This window comes from Arachis ipaensis, chromosome B07 (assembly GCF_000816755.2).
Source record: "Arachis ipaensis cultivar K30076 chromosome B07, Araip1.1, whole genome shotgun sequence".
NCBI classification, from domain to species: Eukaryota; Viridiplantae; Streptophyta; class Magnoliopsida; order Fabales; family Fabaceae; genus Arachis; species Arachis ipaensis.
In genome coordinates, this window is record NC_029791.2 from 21,974,245 (window position 1) to 21,986,133 (window position 11,889).

Sequence of the window (11,889 nt, forward strand, 5' to 3'; positions counted from 1 at the left end):
ATGAATTTAAAAAGGAATTTATTTTTTTATTTTAACTAATTTATAATTTTATTTCTATTCATGTTATTATTAGTTTTTTAATATACTATATATTGAGACTTCTTATATCATTGTTAGTTATTTAAAATTTAATATTAAGACTTGTTATGTATATTCATTTTTTTTAATTTACAGAATTGCCAATCCAATCCAATTCAAACCGCTTAAAATTGGATTGGATTGTTTAGAGAAAATTATCCAATCTAAATCGCACCGTAAATAAAATTAGTATTTGAATCAGATGAATTTTTTATACATTTAAAAATAGCTATTTTTAACTGTCTTTTTTACCTAAATAAAATGACAATTTATGCCTTTAAAATGACGATTTTTAAATGTTATTTTTATCTAATTATAATGATAGTTTTTTTTATATATTTTAAAGTCATTTAGACCATATTAAAATAATTATTTTTTATTTGAAGTGCCATGTTTTGAAATTCAAAACTTTAAAATTTCGTAATAATAAAAAATATCATAAACCACACATCATAACATTTTTAATTCATTCATAATCATCGAAAATCAAAAGTCATAACTAGTAAACAAAGCATTAAAGATATCATGATTTTTCAGTTATACATATATAAATATATGGTCCTTAATACATAATATTTCATCATGCGAGATTACAGTTTCTTGTTGCTTGCTCCAAAAGACCTACTTCTTAACTCTTTTGACGATGGAATCTCACTCTCTTGATCTAATTCTTACAACTAGGGGTGGCAAACGGGCCAAAACCCATCAGATCGGCCTGTGTAGCCCGCCAAAAAAGGCGGGTTGGACTAGAACTTTGAAACTGCGAAACTTAAAAAGCCTGCCTAATCCACACCACCTAATTCGTGGGTTTTGGCGGGCTTCGGTGGGGGTGGAATGGAGCGGCTTCCCCAGCAAGCTAGGCATTTTTTTTATCAAGACCATTTGTTTACAAATTTCTATAATATTATTGATCTACAAGAGGATGAAAATGATAATTGAAGATGTTTTAAGTTATATTTTCGATTAGGAAAAGTATGAGGAGCCAATATTCTTATTGTACAATGTATACAATGGGAGTTTAATTGAAATTAAAATTAAATTATGGGTAACTAATTAATTGTTTCATATTTAAAATTTAAACAAAATTAGGATTCTCCTCACTGACCTCAACACAGACGGCAGCCCTAATTCTAATTTCCTCTCATCGCCGTTCTTCTTCTTCTTTCCTTTCAGCACCGGCATCCCTTCTTCCTCCCTCATGCTGCCATCATCCACCGCACCAAGTTCCCCTCGCGTCGCCCTCCTCAATCGCGCCCCAGCGGGCGCGTCCTTCCTCATGTCTCCCTCCACCAAGATACAGCGACCCCGACTATCGTTAGCACGGCCGTTGAAGCTCGCCACCGTTTTCTGCCCAACGGCCTCCCCCTGCGCACCACTAGGCTTGTTGCAATTCTGCTCTCCGCGACTGACGCCCACCAACACAATAATCTCCTATCTACAGTGCTGTTTCAATTTGTATGTTTATAGTGTCATTGATTTTCCAGATTTGAATAAAATTTTGTTGGATATTTTGTGGGTTTTTTTTATCATTATTCTGATTAGTCATGGGAACTCAAGGACCAACTGATCACAACTCTCTTACTAATGGCTCTGTAAGTCTCTGTATCTATCTATCTCTTTGTATATTATTTTTATCATTATTGTATTTGCAACAAATAAGTTCTTGTTTCTGCCTAAACATAAATATGAATTTGACCATGAATAGAGAACAAAATTATTACTATTTAAACCGTTAAAATAAATCCTTTATTCGCCATATTTTTTCCTCAATTTTGTTGTGAAGGATAGCTTAGCTCTTTAGCGTGTTTCATTGTTTTCTCAGACACCCAAAAAAAATTTTTCCTGCATTTTGCTAATGTACACAAAAAATTAAACATATTGTGATATTGATATGGGAAACAATCCCCTTCAACTCTGTTGTTGAGTCTTACAAGCTTTTTCTTGCAATAAAAAGTTGATGTTTTCTGCTGTTTTTTTTTTAGATGTGAATAGCTCTCTGTTGGTGATTCAAACTTGGGAGTGTGCTTATCTTGCATATGTTTTTTCTGCTTTGTAGTTTTGCAGCTTTGTTACAATCAGTTGATAGGAAGCATACCTACACAGCTTGGTGATTTGAAAAAGCTTAGTGTTCTTGCTTTGCAATCGAACGAGTTAACGGGTGCAATCCCTGCTAGTCTTGGTGATTTGGGAATGTTGATGAGACTAGATTTGAGCTCTAATCAGCTATTTGGTTCCATTCCCTCTAGACTAGCTGATGTTACTTCACTGCAAGTTCTGGATGTTCACAACAATACGCTCTCTGGGAATGTACCTCCTGGTAACAATGATTTGCTGATGGTTATCTTAATTTGTTGGTGATGTTATTTTCCTTGTTAAATTGTTTTTATTTATCTCTAAAGTATGCTTATTTTCTTTCTTTACTTTAATGAAGCTCTTAAGAGACTAGAATATGGATTTGTGTATGAATCAAATGCGGGGTTATGTGGAGTTGGGTTTTTCATCCTTGAGAGCTTGCAATGATTCGGATCATGTCAACCCCAATAGACATGAACCCTATGGGGCAGGAGTTAATGGTCTATCTAGAGATATTCTAGAAACTGCAAATGTAAAGTTGCCTTGCAATAGAACTCGGTGCCAAAGTACATCAAAATTCAAGCACACATCTGTTACGGTTGGCATAGTTCTAGAGAGAATAGTATTTTGTATATATCCATTTTCTGTTTTTGTTTCTATGGCTTGGAGTTCCAATGGTTCTTTTTCATTAAGAAAAGCATAGATATATGTTCTAGAATTTAATTTTGATGCACTCTCAGTGTAAAGTTGTTTTAATATAGATTGGATGTTCATTTTACTAGGTAGGTCGATAGTTATTTTCATTCTAATTTGGATGTTTATTTGATTTGGATTGAATTTAATATAATTTTGCCTAATTAGAAGAATTTGTTAAAAAAAATATTGTGAACATGGTGTCTATTATAAATTAAAATTTTACTAACACGGTTAATCCTGTTTAAGTTAGTCATTTTCTTGGTGGTTTATATTGCTGATATTTATGTCGTAGTACCATACGTCACTTAATTCCTTTGGTTGGTTTTTTGTTTGTGTTCGATTGCAGGTCGTGGACGTGACGGACGTGACTGAGCTATAAACTGATAAGACAAAACTTAGTCATATTGTAGAATTGGATTTAGTGTACCATTCACTGAGTTCAAGTATGCTTGGAGTTGTTGCAGTTAGATATAAGTGATTAAGTTATAACAGGGTTATGTGACATTTAGATTTGTAAAACAAATACTAGATTGTATTTTTCTTTAGCCATTTAAACTAAGTCGGATGTTCATTTTACTATAATCGCAGATGGTTCTTTCCATTCTAAAGTAGATGGTTATTTTCGGTATATTATTTGTCCTTTACTTGATTTCGTGCATTTTGTTTGCACATGCCCTGCAAGTTTTTTTATTATGTGGGTTGAATTAGATTTAGTTTATTTTGATTGAATTCAAGCTGGATTTTAGTTATGCCATTTAAACATGATGCACGAGTGATATTTTTGGTCGATTGTTTTGTTGTTTCTTATCAATTAATGCGGATGTTTATTTTACTGTGTATGTGAATTGTTCCTTTCATTTTAGAGTGGATGTTTATTTTGAGTATACCATTTGTCCTTTACTTAATTTTCTGATTTTTGCATCCGAATTCTCCGCGTGTTTCTTTTGTTTTATGGTTTGGGAATTACAGATTAAAATATGATTCTTCTAAACATTGATATTAACTTTAAAACAAATAAAGTCTTAATTTGAAATTAAAAGAAATTTTTTTATTACATAACATTTACACGAGATATATAATTTATAGTTTAGAGAAATACTAGAAAGCCAACAGTTAGTCATCAATATTTAAAAGTGTGTTAACATAAGAAGAATCTTCAAGAAATGCTGCAACATGATGACAGTATTAAGCTCTTCAAGGCTAACTTAAGGAAGTTTGTCAGAAGCTCTCTACTTGTAATCTTTCTCCAACATTTTTGGATGCCAGATATTGTACCTATGATCCTTCTTACTCTTCCTTGCTCTTCAATTTTGTAACCCGTACAATAGTCGATGTGCACTGAAAAACAGGAACACAGCTCAATTTTTACGCATGCATATCAATTACTAGTGTGTAACAAGAATTCATCAACTCCAAGCTTTAGAAGATAATCAACAATCTATGGAAAAAATCTTAACTTAAAAAAAGCATAACTAAGTGATTAATTAAATAATTACTTTCACTATAACCAATAAAAAAAGCATAACTAAGTGAAACTCAATTTCAACACAAAATAAAATGAACATATGTATACATAGTAAAATGAACATTCACTTTAGTTGATAATAAACATCTAACAAATTAACCAAACTTTCATCCGTGCACCATGTTTAAATAGCCTAACTCAAACCCAACTTCAATTCAAGAAAACATAAAACTAAGTCTAATCCAATTTTTCTCCATTACTCTAAAACTATTTAACAAAAGAAACTAATGGAGCATGTACATGCAAAATTCAACAAATCAAGCAAAAGATCAATATTATAAATAAAATAAACATCGACTTTTCAAATAAACGAACCATCTACATACATAGTAAAATGAACATCCACTTTAGTTGATAATAAACATCTAATAAATTAAGAACTTTTATTCAATTATTACATTCTTGATTAAAATCCATATATAAGAGGTCAGAACCTGCTTCAACCAATGTCAAGCAGACTAGAACCCTATCTTATTCCTTGAATTAGCAATTTATTCAGGTTAGTTGTACTGTTTCGAAGGAACTGTGGCTTAGCTGGATCACAAAAAACTGAATTTCAACCATTGCAATTCAACATGAATCCAGTGTGAACATCTTCACATACAGTACCATACAAGAATCCAATATGCAATAAGGAATAAGCACACTAATAGGCACTGTGTTAATGGAAAAAAAAACATAGATATTCTTAATCTTTATTACCTCTTGACCCCATTTAGTGTTAGTTTCATAGTTACATGAAGCCAAAAAGTAGAGTCTCTTCATCAGGTATAGCTTTCCCGCCATTCACCAAATCAAGAGTGAAATTATGTTGTTTTAAGGATTTGATTAACTTGTTGGATGTAACACCCTCACTATCAGAAGTCACGCTTCCGGCTGCGCTACTCTGATAGCAAGAAGTATTACGACTACTTTACATACTAAATATTAAAATAGAAGCCTGTGACTCGACACTGTATTGCTGATTTCTTTAAAAACTGGAAGTAAATACCTTATCTTAAAAAAAACAAGCAGACATAGATTCATATACAAGACTTCTTACATAATATCTTATAATTCAATATATATATATATATATATATATATATATATATATATATATATATATATATATATATATATATATATATATATATATATATATATATATATATATATATATATATATATATATATATATATATATATATATATATATATATATATATATATATATATATATATATACACACTTGAACTCATTTAAAGAAAAGGCAAAAAGTTCTCAGTATATATAGTCATATAGTTTCAAATACCAGAATTTTCATATGGCATAAAGGCATAAAGGGGTATAAGTATGATGTGAAACAAGGTTACAAGATAGGCTTGACGCACAAAATAATATGTTTCAAACGTGTGATGGTAAAGCAAGGCGGCAAAAGGCTATAAAACAAGCTGGAGTTAAAATGATGTGCTTAACGCCCGTATACTGATCTTATATCAACTTCAGAGATTCAACTATTCAAAATTCAACATAACTTATCTCCACCATTCTTAACCGTACTTCGTTGAGCAACTCATCCGAAGGTTCTCAACTTTGTTAAACACTTTTCAAACCTTACTACTGGTCATAAGTCCCACATCAACAGAACACTTTCCCGTAAAACAAGGTTTCACAACTCCCTGTGATGTCATACACCTACGAATTTTACCTTTTACGTTCATCAAACGTGTCCTAAAGGACTAATGTGTTGTTTACTAAGTCTAACGGTCGCACAAGATACCAAAACTAATCTCGAGTATACTCAGAAGGATAGTAGACCATAGAAAAGAAAGAGAAGTGACAAGGACCGCGTTCGCGAGAATTTGAAAGAATGAATGAAATTGCAGGTAAACAAGGATATTCAAGCAATGAAGTTTACCAGAAAGAAATCAATTGACAACTTCAAGGATAACCTTTAGATCAAAGAAATTCAACAGGATCAATAAGAAGAAAATCAGCGCATTAGTTTAAAACACATCAAAGCTGAGTTGAAGAAGTATGAGATTTCATAGAAAAGGAATGATTAAAGACTATGGTGACGCATTACTGCGAAAAACTTCAAATAATCACGGGGGTTTCATAGTTCGTGGAGAAGTATGGAATCAATAGCCGTATTGCAAAAATTTTATCATAGTCAGAAGTGTAACCAGTCAAGATATGCGTAAGGTACAAATGGCGAAGCAAGGGAATTTAAATTACATTTCAAGAAAAGAGGAGGAACGATACATCAAATTGAGTGGCACAATTTAGAACACATAAGCCAATACAATATAATAAAAAGGGGTACTTTACATTTTCAAAGATTTAAGGGTCGGCATCGTACCCAAAACAATTCCAATATTTTGTCAAAGAGTACAAAATTCATAAAGAGAAGTATAATGACAAGGATAGACGTTCTTAAGGATTCAAATAGCAGTTTACAAATAAGAGATGAACATATGGAGAGATTAAAGAACTTCAATGGAGACGATGAAAAGAGAACGGTACATTCGTTAGAATTGAATTCAAGCTAAATCAAAGTACAAGATTCGCAAGGAAGTGACCAGAGTCAAGGATGTCATTTACAAAATCCAAAGGAATATGTAGGAACGCAATCAAATGAAAGGTCCACAAGGAATAGATAAACTTAAGAGGAAGATCATCTTATCTAGGAAAAAGAGAAGATATGAAATAAACAATTGAGGGAACTGAACAAAGTATAGATGTTTGCATTACCTCGAAACTCCGCGACTCCTTATAACCTCGTACACTTACCAAATTCGCTTTCTGCATGCACAAATCACGTCCCTAAAAACTAACATATAAGAACTACTAAACTTGAGAAGATTACAAAAGACACAAATGGTATTTGCAAGAAATCGGGAGAATATTCAGGTTGACAGTTGAACAAGGATGGTACTTCGCAAGGATTTGAAAGAATACGTGAGATTATCAACAGACAAGTATATATATATAAGCAATCAAGTGTAGTGTAAAGGGAGTTAATTCGAAAGCTTAAGAAGGAATTCTGAATCAAAGAGCTTCGACATGGGCAATAATAGGAAAGAGAGTACAACAATTTAGAACAACTTCAAATTGAACCTAAGGGAATTGGTTCATCTTTTTTTTTTTTTGAAGAAAGTATATAAATACAATATTTTTCAAAAAAACTAAATAAAGGTAAATATTATATTATACTAGATCAAATTCAAATTAAAATGATTTGTGTGAAGTTTATTAATGAAGATTAATTGAAATGAAAATAGAAATCTTGCTTTAGAAAATTTGAAGAGTTCGTAGATACACAATTAAGTAAATATATATGTATATGCATAAAAATTCGAATAATGTTGCAAGAGAATCAAATTATGTTCAAATGAGAAAATCTAACATAAAGTATTCTTGTAAAGATAAACAAAGACTAAGTAGTACTTTTAGATAAAAGCATGTGGTAACTATATAAGGAAATTATTTATTCTTTATAGGAAAATACTTATAAAATCAAAGGTTGTCGTATTCAAAATCTTCTTCATCCGGTTCCTGAAAAGGTAAAACTGTAGGGGGGTGAGAACCTAACCACACGGTCTCACCACAAAGTTTCAAAGTTGTCATAAGAAGATATTTTATAAGAAAACTGTTTTCAAGCTCAGTGATTACCTTTGCCTTATGAATCTTTTAAAAAACCAATAGGTAATCGTTCAAAACCTTTTCAAAAAAACAATGTTTATTTTTTTAGAAATCCGAAACTTTTCCTTTCTTATAAGAAAATCTCAATCAGAAACCAACCACGCAATCAAACAACACAATCATTAATTTAGCACCAAAATTCATTCTCAAATGTAGCCCGCCAGGACAAACACAGGCAAGACAGACAAGGAAAACACAAGTAGGTAGCAGTTATAGCAAATAGTTCAAGTAGCAGTTAAGAACAGTTTAGCAATTAGGCAAACCAAAACAAGTTCAGCCAATAGCGGCGGCGGCGGTGGCGGTGACACCCACCGCACTGCCTTCCTTTCCTTCCCCCTTCTCCCTCTCCTGCGTCTCCCTTCCCCTCTCTTCCCTTTCTTTTCTTTCTTTAGTTTTTTTTTCTGAAGCTGATAGTAATTGATTTTTGGGAAAAAAAAGGGTTAGTGGCGGCAGGTACAATAAGCAAGGAAAAGAAAGAAAATTAATGATGAGGTCAAAGAAGAGAATTGACATTCAAAAGAAGCATGGTTTAATAGTTTATTAATCTTTATTTTCTCTTTAACAGTTTAAAGGTTAGTAGTCTTTTTGTTTAATACACATAGCATATAGTATTTATATTAAATATTTATTTAGTTAAAATTTATATAAATATATAGAAGAAAACAATTTTGTATCCGTTATCTTATTAAGGTAGAAAAATTAGGATTTTGTTTAGTTAGGGTTTGATTTGAGAATTTGGGATTAAATTGGAATTTGATAATAATTTTAATAAAATTAGAGTATATCATATTAATTTGAAATCCAATTTAATCCCTTAAAATTACTTAGAAATATATTTAACTATCAATTTGCTAAACTTTATTATTTAAATATAAAAAATAATTCGATAATTATAAAATCAGATAAAACTTTAAATTACTTTAAACTCAATCCATCAAAATTTGTTTTAATTATCTTTAATAAAATAATTTCTGAGGTTAAGGCATGTAATGAATAAATAAATCAAAATTAGTTCTTAATAAGATTTTTTTGAAATTTCTGGATCTTACATTGGATGTGTCAAATTGTTGTTGGGGTTCAAGTTCAGTGCCTAATATTATTGAAAACATAGAATTATAATATAGGTATGCAGTTATGATACTCATATCTAAAGCAAAAACAACTGAATAATTTCAAAAGAAACCAAACATCCAAGAACATGCTAAATTCATTGCAACCATCTATAATAACAATTTATTCTACAAGTTCCAACACAATGACATTACAACAACGGAGTTCTTCACTATGAACAATCAAACACGTCAACTAGATTCAGTGTATGTACAGCTAGTAGCAATGGAAATAAGAAATAAGAAAATATGACACGACAATATCATACTTATGTATCCAGACAAATAAGAAAATATTGGACACCAAGATTATAGCATTTTTCATATAAAGAAAATCTTGGGTAGCAGAAGTATAATAGAATACAAAACCCTGCTGACTTAGATGCTTGGGATAATCTTGTGCATAATTAAATCTGGTAAAATTCCACCAATCCAACAAAGAAATGGTAGTATTAGCTTTACTTTTATAAAAAAATTGTTTACTAATTAAGTTTGTTGAATAGTAATCACTTCAGTTCAGCCCAATTCAAGTTCATCATGCTTCTTTCATGTTCCCTACCATTTTAGTTAACATTCACATTAATGATGGGTTGATTCATCATCATCTACACAAAGGTATAATATCTTCAGAGATTACAGTAAAGTAGTTAACAAAATAGTGCAGAATCCTATTAGTTTTAAATTGACCCGGAATGAATAAAATATGTAGGTGCATATACTAGCATAAAGAAGCACTAGTTCTTTTGCATGAAACTAGAAAATTCCTATTAATAAAGAGTGAATTAGGTATCTATGCAAAATAGTTATTTTATGTAAAAAATATCATCTTCTATAATGTAAAAACAAGGCCACAAATGGCCAAAGAAGCATATACGAATGGTTAAATAGCAGGTTCTCTTCCAACATATAATCATGATAATCAGTTGAATTATGGGATACTATCTTGCTTTAATTAAAACAAATAACAGAAAATGAGTTCATTTAGGAAAATATTGGACACAAAGATTATAGCATGTTTCATACAAAGATCAAACCTCACAATTTTTCCTTTGTCACCATCTATAAATGAGATAAAAAGCTATAACAACAGCACACCACACAAGTTGCACCTCAAGTGCATCAAACCTTTCCTTAGATCCATACAACATATAATACCTTGTTAGAGTGTCCTAAATATAATTTTGTTGTCCGGATTTAAAAATCTAACGGTCCAGGCCTGTTATGAAAATTACTTTAACTTTATTACAAACCAATTACAACAGTTTCAGCTAATTCTTTGGTTGCAGTGGCAATAGGAACACATCAATAATTAGAAATTGACGACACTATAAAAAAATTTGAAGAATAACCATCCAATATACTATTAAAGTAACCATCCAACATATTATTAAAGTAACCATCCAACAAATATCAACCCATTTTCAACAATGGTCAGCCTGTATACGTTGCATGCACATTGTCCACACGGAAAGGGACAAAAAAGATTTAAATTTGACTACTATATAAACACGATCCCAAATATTTCTGACCTTTCCCGTGCCAAAATTAAATCAACAAGCATATCAAGATCATAAACTAACTACATACTCTACAGTCTCTGCGATAATAAACAGCAACCACTGCTTTTTCACCATGGGTCATCAGTGATTTAATCAACAAAATATATTTAATTCAAACATGCAACATCGATTACCAATCCAAAAATGAACAACAAAACCCACTTACGTTGGATGGTTATGATTCTTCTAGAGATGATGTTCTTTGTGTTTCCGGTGAACAGTGTGTTGACGAGCAGGTGGGTGTTTTTTCCTGGGTCAGCTGCTCCGTTGATAGGAGAGGAAAGCGCCCACGCGATGAGAACTCTGATGCTGCTCGGTTCGTGGGTAAGCGCTCCTTGATTGCGTTCCTGGTCGGCGGCGTCGCGCCCAGCGGCTCCGTTGCAGAGACGGCGGGATGTTTAGGACCAAGAGGGCGCCGTCCTTGATGCCAACGATGAGGATTAATGGGTTGATGGGTGCCCTTCCTCGGTTGCAAAAGGGTTTGGGTGTGTGCAAAGATTGGGAGGGTTTGGGTTGGGGGGGGTTGGGAAAAAATGCCGAAACAAAAGGGTTGAGTGATTTGGGGAAAAAGTGTAAATATGAGAAATTGGGTGGTATGTTAAACTAAACAGCCATAATAGGATTAGGGTTATTAATTGGTTAATTCTTTCTATTAATATTAATTGGGCCTAATAAACAGTCCATTGTATACATTGTATACATATCTCATTGTCTCCCTAGCGGTGCTCTTTGGATTATGTTTTATGTTTGATTGATTATAAACTTGAAGATATTTAATTATATGTTTTGTACAATATTTGTTTTTCTTTGTACAATGTTGGTTCTATTATTTTATTTCAGAAAACTTAGTTTATGATTATATTTATTACATATTTATAATTATAAAGATTTTAATGTTTATGAATTAAAAATTATAAGAAATAATTGTAAAATTATTATATATATTATTTAATATTTAATGGTTTATATAAAAAAAAAGAGATTTGGCGGATTTGGCCCGCTAACCTGCCAGCCCGCTGTTAAGCGAGACGGAAGAGGAATTCAGGATCGTCTCACTAGACAGGACGGATTTTTAGCGAAATAGAGTGGACTTTTCCGTTTACCACCCATACCTACCATCAAAAAATAATTTGTGAACATAATAAAAAGTATAAAATTTTA